The 13,203-nt window shown below is 40.7% G+C and overlaps 1 pseudogene; it reads left to right on the forward strand.

Moving 5' to 3' along the window:
- Positions 1-11,212: 11,212 nt before the first annotated feature.
- On the forward strand, positions 11,213-11,505 carry LOC149844511 (NADH dehydrogenase [ubiquinone] 1 beta subcomplex subunit 7 pseudogene; annotated as a pseudogene).
- Positions 11,506-13,203: the final 1,698 nt, after the last annotated feature.

Consider the following 13,203-nt stretch of genomic DNA (forward strand, 5'->3'; position numbering starts at 1 on the left):
ATCTTAAAGAGGTACTCTTTTTACAAGTCTGAAGACTTTATGACGAATGAGTACAGATGCATATGGGCCAGGCTCAAACAAACAGGTCAAGATCTATGGGCCAGGTTATGGTTCTACTGAACTCTAACTCGATCAGTATGATAATTATACCGAAGAACTCTTTCTGATCAGTATGGGAGATTAAACGTAGCTTGAACCCATTAGACATGTAATTGGCCCTACCTCAAAACAGGGCTTGGCCTACTTAGCCCCATTTTCAAGAAGCCTGACCTACTTCTAGATTGTCCAATCTGTCTCCATGACAACCTGAACATTAATCAGCTCTTAGAACTTGGTGGGCTGTGTCAAATACTGGTTTGATGGGCTTATATATTCTTGTGCCTAAGATGGGCCACAGTCAGTCCCAAAACATAATGGTAGTAAGTCTGATATGCATATCACATTGGTTCCTATAGGGATCCAAAACCTCTTCCACTAGACCCCATTTGATGTTTGTTACTAGGTCTGATAAACAAGTCAACCAAACTGAACAGAGGGTGTATAAGCTCGTGTCATTCTTGTGGAGAGCTAGGTCGAGTTCAAGCTCATGGCAAACCCGAGTTCAATGAGCTGAGCTCGTGCTGGCTCATTAACAACACAAAATATATTTCTAAAATAATAAAATCTTGATTCCAATCCTACTAACATAAGCTCAAGCTGGCGTATCTACAAAATAAATATATTGTCACAAAGTTGTACGAAATGGGATTTGAACTGTAAATTTATTGCTTACAAGGCAAACACTTCAATCATCTACCTCTACGATATAGTCTATACAAGCTGAACAGAGTTAAACACTCGTTGTTCATGTTCAGCTTGCCAAGCATATTTTGCGAGTCCTAACGAGATCTTTGCGAGACCAACATGACCTGAGACCGGAGCTGCTCGCCTGGTTTGCCCAGCCCTAAACTCTTTACATAATTCTAGTTTTGGCTCTATTTTTCGAGTAAATCTTGTGATAAAAATTGCTTATCCATGAGACCAAACCAAGTTCAAAATAAACAGTCAAACGTGGATCCATACAGAGGCAGGTCCCTATCAAAATGAAATAGATTGCCTGCCGTAAAAAAAAAAACTGGCGCCATTGTCATAAGAAAGGTGGGAAGTACAAACTACCAATTTAGAAAAATAACAGCAAATTTGTGGCTGTAAATATGGGTGGGTCCAAATCTCCTCACACCAAAACCATGGGAGGAGAAAACTTTGATAGCGGTTTGAGAAAAAGGACATATTAGCCACTGGTATTTTGGTGCAGAACCTGGTTTTTTCCTCAAAACCATTAGCACCAGCTGCAAAACCATGAGTGACCATCCTCACCTCTTCTGCTGTACTCTATAAATCTTTTGATTTCCTCATCAGTCAGAAACTACTACAATCATCCAAGACTTTGAAAGAACTCTAACCACCTTCGTTGGGGAGAATTCTCTTACCCTGTTTGTTTAGAGAGAAAAGCAAGAAGAGCGAGCAAGATGAGTCACATGAACAGAGGACTGGTAAGGGCAGGCGTAGTTGCAGCAGTGGAAGGGTTGAAGGATCAAGGGATCAGAATCAGTTCGGTGGTGAGAGCATTGGACCAAAGCGCCAGGAGGAACCATGGTGCCTCTCTACCATCCATGAGAATCTCGTCTTCAACAATCAACTCCTCTACTTCTTTGGTTCAGAGAAAGATGGGAGAAGAGAGATGTAAAGAGGCAGAAGGGTCACTGAGAAAAGTTATGTATTTGAGTTGTTGGGGACCAAATTGAGTGAAGGGAGAAAGGAAGGTGAAAAAAGAGAACGGGAAGAGATTCAACATCTCATCAGTTCCAACCATATGAGAGAGAGAGAGAGAAGCTCATCTGCAAGCCTTGATGATCTCTTCAGAAATATGGAAAGAAAAAGTTTTACCACATTTGGATATAATTCCCTAGAAAAAGTTCTGGTTGGGAATTTCCATAGTAAATGTAAATGAATGTAAATCTTAATACAAGTTTTCTTCTACGTAATTGCGGCCTATTTTGGTGAACATTTGCCACGATGAGTTTGTGTTTGGATTCGCGGGGCATTTCAGAGAGAATTTGCCATGCCAATTCCCTTTCCTTGTTTGTTTCCAGGGAATTGGTATCTTACAATCCAACGGTTTCCTGCTTCCAATTCCTCCTTCAAACTCTATAGCAATTGCCCTCCTATTCAAATGACCCTCCAAAGAAAACAACCAAACCATCTCTACTGAAGGCCATCATAATCTGACACCTAAACAGCAGTTAGGGGCACAAAAATCATATTCTTTGTGATGCCACATTTGGGCACAGAGGGAATTTGGATGGTTGTTAATTGTTTGTAGAATTCCGAGGAATTTTGGTTTTCAGCATCATCCAAACATTCTTAGGAGAATATTTGGACATCAAGATCTTGTTAAAATGTATATCAGTACGTAGAGAGGAAAACACGATGACGAAGAAGTTGAAATTTCTTTATATTATCTTGCTGACAGATTACATGTATATACAGTTATTTCTTTTTGGATACATGGGATACGATCCCACTGATTTTGGGATGTATCAGGCAATGAACATCCATATCCAAAATTTGGATATGCGAATTTCCACGACTTTTATCTTACAAATGACGCTTTCCATCCCCAGCAGGTCACATGCCTTATCTTCACGTTTCCTTCAATTACACTATTCTTACCTTAGCTAAGATCCAACGGATCTTATAAGCAGAACCGTGTGGTCTTCTTCTCATCCATCTGCCCAATTGTGACAAGAGGGGGACCCAGTAATCTAAACTAGGGTTGGCACAAACGCACAGTAAAAAGACAAATCAAAACCCCAAATTCTAACATGATTCATTCATGGATATATTAATTGAAAAAGAAACATAAAACTTCTAAAATTTTAGTCAAAATAAAACATGCATTCAAGAAATCATGTTTATTGTTGATTAAAAATATATAAGAAAATGTTTAATTAAGATACATAAAAAGAAAAAATAAAACAAAAAACCAAAAAAATATAATTAAACATTTGCATCATTTGAAAAAATGAAAATAAATGCCCTAATCTCTAAAAAATTCATGGATTTGGGTTCAATGAAAAAAAATCCTAATATTCTAACTAAAAATAAGCATAAATTGCATGCCTAATGCTAATTAAAAAATATACAAAAAACCTTAAAACCCTAATTAAATATTATGCTATTTAAAAATAAACTAAATAAAAAAAAAAACCCTAACAAAAATCATATATTATGCTAAAAGAAAATACAACATATTCATGCTTTTATCAGATAATTCTTAAGAAAAAGAACACAAAAAAAACTTAAACCCCTAATTAAACATTTGTCACTTGGACAAGCCCAAATCAATACCTTAATTCCTAAAATATTCATAAATTTACTTTAAAACCCTAATTAAACATTTAAAATAAACAAAATAAAAACCTAAACCTAAAATTTTCATCTATTCTAATTAAAACAAAAAAAACTAAAATTCTCATCTATGCTCATTGAAACAAAAATAAAACTAAAATTTTAAGTTCTAACAAAAGTCTAGTATTCATTCTTCATGTTTAATGCTAATTAAAAAGAAAAAATACATAACACCCTAAAAGCATAATCTAAAATTTATGTCATTTAAACAAATACAAAATTGAAATTCTAATTCTTAAGTCATCAATTTTGCATTTATGCTATTTAAGCATGTAGAAATCATATTTAATGTTAATTAAAATATATTAAAAATAATTAAATTAAATATTAATTTTATTTAAAAATAAAATAAACATCTAAATGCTATTCGAGAAAAACATAAAATACTCTAAAACCTAATTAAATATTTATATTAATTAAAAAACACTAAATGAAAACATCAATCCTAACAAACATCATTCATCGTTTTCAAACATAAACTAATTGAAACAAAAAAAACAAAACCCCCAAATTTTTAACTAAAATCAAATATGTGGATCATTATAATGTTGATAAAAATTAAGAAATAACTAATTAATATTTATCTCATTAAAAACCTAAATTTTAATTAAAGAAAAAAATACAAAAAACCCTAAATCTAAATGCTAATAAAAATTTTAATTCTTACATAACTATTTATGCATTTATGCCCTAAACATAAGAGAGAGAGCGAGAGAGTCATCCCTGCAGTAGTGATATGCGTGGTGCGCTATACGGCTGAAAGCTACCTTAATGCCTCCAGCAACTCAGTGATCAACGTTCTCTAACCATTCGTTGTGATGCATACAAATAGTCTTCAGTTGCATTGAAAGAAAAGCAAATAAGTTCTGTCGTCATTTGGCAAAAACCTATGAAGCTTTAAAAGGTAAAACCAAAATTCAGGAAGCACGGGCAAAACAATACTTAGAAATCTAAGAGAGAGAGAGAGAGAGAGAGAGAGAGAGAGAGACTTGCATAATGGGGATAGGGGTGTGGACACAGACAGAGCTAGGATTCTAACCTAGGGTGGGCACAAATACAAAGTAAAAAAAATAATTACTAACAATATGTTTCTTTTAAGAAAGATTACTAACAATATGTTTCAAAAACCCAATCAAAACCCTATTTTCTACAAACATCATAAAAGGTTCATTTATGCTAGATAAAAAAACCTAATATTCTAACCAAAATCAAATCACACAATATTCATAAATTCATGTTGAATAATAACTAGAAAAAAGTACAAAACCTTAAAATTATAAACTAAACATTTATATCATTCTAAAAAAACAAATCAAAACTAATCAATATGAACAACATAAATTATATATTTATGCTAGGTAATAAAAAAAAGCACTAATATTCTAACCAAAATCACATCTTACCGTATTCATATATCCATGGCTAATGACAATTGAAAAAAATCACATAAAAATCTTTAAACCATAACAAAAAATTTACGTCATTATAAAAAAAACCTAATCCCTATAAACATTATGAATTATGCACTTTTGATTAATTAATAAAAAAATCTTAATATTCTAACCAAAATCAAATCACCTAATATTTATGGATTCATGCCCAATGATAATTAAACAAATACATAGACCTTAAAACCATAAACTAAACATTTACTTCATTCTAAAAAAGCAAATAAAAATCTCAAATCCTAACAAACATCATAGTGTAGATATGCTAATTAAAAAAAACAAAACCTAATTAAATGTTTATGTCATTTAAAAAACCAAAATAGAGGACATAAATCCTAACAAAAACCAAAGATTTAGGGGTTTAATAACAAAAATCAAGCATTTATTAATGGAATCATGCTTAATGATAATTAAAAAATAATAATAGATAAAAAACCCGAAAATCTTTATTATATATCATGTAATTTGAAAACAACCAAATCAATACCTAAAATCTAAAAAAAAAGAATTATGCTAATTAAAAACAAATAAATAAAAACTCTAATATTCTAACCAAAAATCAAGAATTCATTATTCATGTTTAATGCTAATTAAAAATAAACACACACATACAAAACCCTAGCAAGAGAGAGAGAGAGAGAGAGAGAGAGAGAGAGAGAGAGAGAGAGAGAGAGAGAGAGAGAGAGAGAAAACATGATTTCAACATAGCCACAGAAAGGGTCAACAAAGTTGAACCCAAAGAGAACAAAAAGCAAAAAAACAAAAACAAAACAGAAACAAGCAGGAGCCAAACAAACCAAAAAAACAACTCACGCAGGAGCCACAAAATCAATACAGTTCGGAGGGAGCGAAGTGACAACAGGAGGAAATGTTAGATCGGGAAGTTGAATATGCAGAATCGCGTAAACATCCACTAGGATTTTTTTAGTAAGATGATTAATGTCGATCGAAGATTCTCGAAAAAGGGCATCGTTGTGCGCCATACAAACGAACCATCAAGTGGTAAACAACCATGACCGTCAGATTAACTGCCATCGCTTACTGCGCCAAAGGCAGACCAGACCCAAGACGAGGTCTAGCGTAAATGACTCCTCCATAACCAGGACCTCCAGGTGCCTCCAAGTCCTACGAAAGATCTCCACAAAGGTAGGGAAAGACCAGAAGAGGTGGAACGAAGATTCTTCAACAGCATGACAAAGCACACACCAGCTCGGAAGCTGGAAGCCCCACCTCTTTAAGGTAGAGTGAGTTTGGATCTTATCGTGCAAGATTAACCAAGCCAAGACCCGAGAACAGGGTGAAGGGCCCTTCGCCCAGAGCGCAGATTTGGGCAACCAGGTTGCCCCTGGAGGAAGCAACGATCTATAGACTTTGCTGGTCAGGAACTTCTCGGTAGGAGCAATAGGCCAATGCACCCAGTTACCAATATAGGCAGGATCATCAAAATTATCGCTGAAGAAAGCTAAAGCCGACAACCATGACTTACGCAGATGAAAAAATGCTCCACGCCGTGAGCAAAGGAAAACTAGAAGGAGAGAAGGAGGCCCATACTTAGAGAGAAGAAAAGTAGCGCAAGGATTATCCTGTTAATGAGCAAGCCAACATTGCTTAGAAACCAGGGCAATACTCCTGAGTCTGGGCGCAGGAACCCCTAAACCGGCCATAGAACACGATAAGACCACCGAACGCCAGGCAACCAGGTGGCGCTTACCCTTGAGGTGACGCCCAGACCAAAGGAAGCCTACCAGCAGACGCGACAGCTGCTTCTCCACACCCACAGGCATCAGAAACATGGACATGAAGAATCCTGAAATGGTCAAGAGAACGTGCTTCACTAAAGTTAGGCGGCCAACATACGAGAGATAAGAAGCTTGCCATGAGAGTAATTTGCGCTTAACTGTAAGAAACGTTGAAGCCCAGACCATAGAGGAAAGGCGTTTAACTTGTAAAGGCAAACCCAAGTACAACATAGGCAACTCAGATATAACACAATTAAAAATCTTCATCCCAGCAGCTAATATAGAGGGTCAAACGTGAAACATAGAAAGAGAACACTTTTGCTCATTGAGAGAAAGGCCAAAAAGAGAGAAAAAAAGTGAAGAATAAGCTTGAACCGAAGCATCTGCTGAACACTAGCGCGACAAAAAATGATCTTATCATCAACATAAATAAGAGCATGAGCATGGAAGTCCTGGACCGGCAAGGGATCAATGAAACTGCATGCAGCGGCCTGCTTAAGCAGCACAACAAGACCCTCGACGACCGCATTGAACAATAAAGGTGAAAGAGGGCAACCTTGACGTAGACCCTGCTCCAGCTTAAACCATTCCCCGAAAGTGCCGTTGATATTCAACATAGCTTGGGCAGTCGAGACTAGTTTCCTAACTCAACCAGAGAACCAACGACCAAACCCGAAGTTTGATAACATTTGAAATAAAAAGGGTCATTGTACAGAGTCAAAGACTTTATAAAAATTTAATTTAAGAACGAAAGAAGTCTGACCGCAAAGATACAAAGAGTGCATAACCTCGGTTGCCATGATAAAAGAATGATGAACCCTCTTATTGTGTATGAAGGTGAACTGGGAGTCTGAAAAGATGTGCTAAGCTACAGATTTTAGCATGTTTGCCAAAACCTTGGCAATCATACGGTAAAGAGCACTCGTCACCGAGATCGGGCAAAACCGAGAGATATCTGAAGTATCGACATCTTTAGGAATAAGCGAAATAATGGCTAAATGAAAAGGGTAGGGTAGATTAGAATTGTGATAAAACTCATCGAAGAGGCTAACCACGTCCGGTTTGACAGAATCCCAAAAAATCCTGAAAAAGTCAACATGGAACCCATCAAAGTCGGACACTTTTCAACCAGACAGATCCTTGATAACATGAAGGATCTCAACATCCGAGAATCTTGTTTGTAAAGCACAAGCTTGGTCATGAGAGATCGCTCGTAGCATGACAGACCCAATATTCTCCTCTGCAACCACTGAAGAGGCATAAATAGACTTGAAATAGCGTGTGACGACCTAGTTGACAAGCTGATCAGAGAAAGAGACACCCTCAATGGAGATAGAAGGGATGGCCTTCCTCCGATGGCAGTGGGATGCATAGGAGTGAAAAACTTTAGTGTTGCCATCACCGGCTTTGAGCCAATTCACCTTGGATCGCTGCTTCCAACAGATTTCATCCCTGACTCTTCAGTTATTCAACAACATAGATAGCTCAATAGACCTGGCCTGGAAACTCAAAAGTTGAGGTTCAGAAAAAGCGCCAGGGAAAGACATAGACTGGTATAAATCAGAAAGCTCATGCTCCCATGCATCCAAATGCTGAAATTTCATAACATTGCAATTATGGATCCAGGCCCTGATATCCTTAGCAAGACGCGAAAGCTTGCTGATAAGCCGAAGAGCAGCCCAATGCTCGACAGAAGGTTTAGACCAAGAGACTGAAATAACCGAATTAAAATTCAGCTTTTAAAGCCACCAATGCTAAAAAACAAAGCGTCTGGTGAAGGAGAAGTCATCTCCTCAAAGAGTAATGAGCTGATCATGGTCAGAGATAGATGGCACAAGCAAGACACATTTAATGTCAGGGATGAGGTCCAACAAAGAAGGGGTGATAACTACCCTATCCAGAATCCGACAGCACAGGCGCGACCGCCTATTTGACCAAGAGAAGCACTTGTCGGTAAGAGGTAGAGGATAAAGGAGATGCCGGTGAACAAAGTCTTGGAAGCCTCAAATAGAGGGATTAAGAAAGATGATAGAATTGAAATAATGAGGAGAAAGCAAATAATTGAAATTGCCCATAATAAGGTGACAGTAATCATTAGAAGTAACCACCCTATCAAGGTCATCCCAAAACATGGGCCTCCTGTTAGCGAGGTTGGGTCCATAAACCACGGACACCATTGCTCTCTGACCAACCGACTATAAGCTGAAGGCAACCGACAAAGAGTAGAGACCCACGCCCAACTGTGATAGATTTAAAGACTTCTTACCGAAGAGGAGAATACCACCAGCATGGTTGACCGTTGGCTTAAAGAAAAAATCTGCACCCCACCAAATGGAAGAAGCGACTACAAGCATGATGTCCTCCATTTTAGTTTCACAAATGACAATCAGGTCAAGATTAGCCTGTCTAATCCAACTCGCCAAAAACAAGCGCTTGGAGGCAGAATTAAGGCCCCTAATATTCCAACAAACAAGCTTCATGGCACAAAATCTAAAAAGACCTGTGGCTGCCGCAACCTAGGTGATTTACAAAAAGACCAACCAGGAGAAACCGAATCTGAAAAGATAGCCCTCTTCCATCTATGTTTACAAATGGGAGAACGTTGAACATTCATGGTGGAAAAGTCATCATGCGAAGAACCAAACGAAACAGAAGGGGGGGCGGGGGGGGGGGGGGGGGCAAAGGATATCCCCAAAAATAGAATGGACACCAGAAATAGTTGAATCCATGATAGCCAATAGAGCTAACAATTGAGATGCGGAGAGAGAGATATCCAACAGCCGAGCAACATCGCCGATCTCAATACACAGGAGGTACGAACTACGATGCAGATGAAGCTGAGAGGAAGGCAAGTGAGTCGACACCCCCCCCCCCCAACAGACCATCGTTGGGGCTAATGATAGGAGAAAAAATCTCTGAGGCACGAGGGGAAAATGGTTGAGGATGAGGAACCGAGTAGCCAATCACCATACAGCTACTGGCCTGGTTGGAGATAGCGTGAATCACCAGAATATGGATAACAAGGTAAGCAGAATTCTAGGATGGAAAGAGAATGAAGGAAGAGATTGAACTAAGGCCACCATGAGCAAGACTGTCCACCCGCGCCACCGAGCAACAACTGAAGAGGGAGAAGGTAAAAAAAATGTTGGGTCCCAAGGATGCAAAGAAATGATCGATTGACCTAGAGAATGAAAATAAGAGCAGGCCTTGGCATGGGACTACGAGCCCAAACTTGGCGGCATGAGCTGCAAAGGAAAAGGCAGAAGCACTACAAGTCTACCTCAAGCAAGCAAACCTGAAGGTGTCACCAACAAGACTTGGGAAGGCATGCAAGAATAAGCAGGCTGAGGGCCCCGCCCAGGAGGAAAAAAAACTGCCAGGTCTCTAGAAGAGAAATCATTGAAAAGGACAGACTGCATGGAGTCATCCCCATGCAGAACGACCGACGTCCTGGAGTGGGATGAAAAAGGTGTCAGGTTCCATGGAGACAAATTGACCGTATGAGCTGTATCAGAGAAATCAATGCAGGCCTGAGTATAGGCATGCGAGCCCATACCAGGCAGCACGAGAGACAGTGCTGAACGATGGAGGTTTGATTCCCCCACTACATTCAAGCATACCGGGAGGAGTTGCCATAGAGACTCAGAAAAGAGCGCCAGAAAAACCAGACCCGCACAAAATAGCCGACAACTGGGAGACACACGCATCAAGAAGCCAGGCTGGAACAAAGATATCCTTCACCAGAGAAGAGGAAGGGGAAGTCGAAGACCAGAATTGAGAAACCTTAGCAATGGGTGGTAGCCAGACCGGGACCCAAATAGACCCAATCTTGACCGCGAGGAAGGAATCTGCCGGCTGCTAAAGATCACCAATTTTCACCCACGATGAGAAAGATAGATGCCTGATTGGTCGAGGATTACTCCGGCGAGCATGAAAATGCCCCAACCCAACAGAGACTTGGGAAGGAATAGACGACCCCACCGAGAGTAGAGGAGAGAAGGTAGAATGCCTGCGCATCCAGACTGGATGACGTCGAGATAAAAAAGAGGAATCACACTTGTGACAGTGAAGGCACTTATGAAAATTTAGGGAGAAACAAGCAGCATGCCACCAATCCCTCTGCCTAGCAAGGCTTAACTGAGATCTAGAGTGAATGGCATGGAAGGAACGTTGCCAGGAAGAGAGAACCTGCTGCCATGACTTATCCGCCGCCCGATCCGATGGCACACAAAAGAAGAATGGCAAAACAAATGTTGCCTAAGTAGAGCACGCAGAGAAAGGCTCCAGCCTTACCCCACGTAGGAAATGCTTAACTTCCGAGATAAGAAGCGAGCCCACAGCAAGGCAGGAGCGCAACGACGTCGAAAGCAAAGAGAAAAAACTATATTTGAGCCTGAAAGGGAGTACAACGTCGATACCCCCACCAGAGGAGAGCAAAGGCAGCCCCCCAGTCATTGATAGTGACCTGGATAAAATGAAGGGCTCGCTGGTTTGAGCCCAATGAGCGATCTAGAGCAAGGCCCCAGAAATGGGCCGCCAGGGAGCATATAAAGAGAAAGAGAGGTGAGTTGCAGAATGGAGGTGGAGGGATCGTCGAAGAAGATGATCGTGACTCATGAAGAGATGATGGAGGCCAGGGTCCCTATCCCTTACAGAGGCCAGAGTGCCCACCTCCTCATCCCCCTCAACAAGTGCAGGGTCAAAGAGATCTACCTCCTTTGGAAGTGCGAGAGCGAGAGGGATCACTATGAGAAGTGTGAGCACAAGCTGTTGATGGAGAGGGTCATCCAAACGATGAGGAGAAGAAGCTCAAAGAGCAGTAGAAGCAACCCATTCTTTTGATCTCCAAAACCGCCAACGCAAGATGATCAGGCTCCCGTTGTCCCTCCAACTTGCCAAGAGAAAAGGTAATGCAATAGGAGCTAAGAGGGAGAGGCTGTAGGCTGTGCAATTAGGGCAAAACGTGGGAGAAGGGAGAAGACAAGAAGAGAAGGGATTAGGGCTAGAAAGAGGGGAGGTTCAGGTGGTTGCGCACTGTGCAACAACAAGCAGAAGGTGAGCCGATTGAATGCCAAAGAGATGGCACCGATGAGCAGCGGGTGGGCAACAGGGTACACCAGCGAGAAGGGGGGCAAGCTAGTTGAATGCCGGTGAGGTGGTCCTGGCAAAGGGTGGGTGGGGCAGCAGGGAAAGGTGGCATCGACGAGAAAGGGGCAGAGCAACAGGGCACACCAGTGAGCAGCGACGGGCCACGGGCCAGTTGAACGCAGACGAGGTGGTGTCGGCGAGCGGTGGGTAAGGCAGCAGAGCACACCAGAGAGAGAAGACCCAAAGGAGGGAAGAGAGGAGGAGAAATGGGCATTATGTTTCCACAATGGCTCCACCCAAATATAGCTGCACTGACGCCGGTCGAACGATGCCAGAGAGAGAGGATGCAAGACGTCGGATGGAGGTTAAAGTACACAGCGGATGGAGGTTAAGGTTGAGAGGAAAAGGGAGGAAGATTGACAGAGAAGCCCTCTTCTCTTTTGTGTTGTTCTTTTTTCAGAGAAAGGGGGAGACGTTCTGAAAAAGGAAAAGAGGAGGCCAGACAGAAGAGAGAGAAAGAGAGAGAGAGAGAGAGAGAGAGAGAGAGAGAGAGAGAGAGAGAGAGAGAGAGAGAGAGAGCTAAAAGAAGATCAACATTACCACTCATGAAGATCAACAAAATATTGAACCCATGAACCGAACAATATAGAGAACAAAACAAAAAATAGCTAAAGAAAAAGAAACTACAGACAAATAACAACCAACAACAAAGTCAAGCTCAACCAGGATTCGTTGGATTAGAAGAAACCACTGATGAGTGAACGTTGTTAAGAGGGGAATGAGAGGTCTCTAAGATGCATACATAGATTCGCATATACATCAACCAAGATTTTATGGACAAGATTATTAAGGACGACCGGAATTTGACAGAAAGTAGCATCATTGCGTGCCATCCAAACAAACCACCAAGTAGTAAGCAACCACGTCTTCCAGATTAGTCTCCACCGCTTGCAACGTCTAATTCCAATAGGGCCTAGGAGCAGATTGAGCGCAAAAGACTCCTCTTTAACAATTACGTCAGGAGATCTCCACGTCTTATTAATTAAGGCCACAAAGATTGGGCAGGACCAAAATAAATGCGAAGTAGTTTCTTCAGCAGCTTGACAAAGCACACACCAGCTAGGAAACTAAAAGCCCAACTTCTTTAAATAACTGTGAGTCTGAATCCTATCATGCAAAATTAACCAACCCAAGACCCGATATCTTGAGGAGGGGCCCTTAGCCCATAACACACACTCAGGGAACCAATCTGCCCCCAGGGGGAGCAACGATCTATACACTTTGTGGGTGAGGAACACACCATTTGGCGTAATCGCCCATTGCAACCATTGATCGTAATTTTCCGCATCTCCAATTTGATCTCTGAAGAACAATAAGGGTCTCAGCCACATGCTTCACAAGTGCGAGATCGCCAACCCCCAGGTTCCATGATGAAAAAGAGATAAATCAAGAGCACCATATTTAGCATGAAGCAAACT

Source organism: Nuphar pumila, chromosome 2 (genome assembly GCF_984573655.1).
Source record: "Nuphar pumila chromosome 2, dmNupPumi1.hap1.1, whole genome shotgun sequence".
Taxonomy (NCBI): domain Eukaryota; kingdom Viridiplantae; phylum Streptophyta; class Magnoliopsida; order Nymphaeales; family Nymphaeaceae; genus Nuphar; species Nuphar pumila.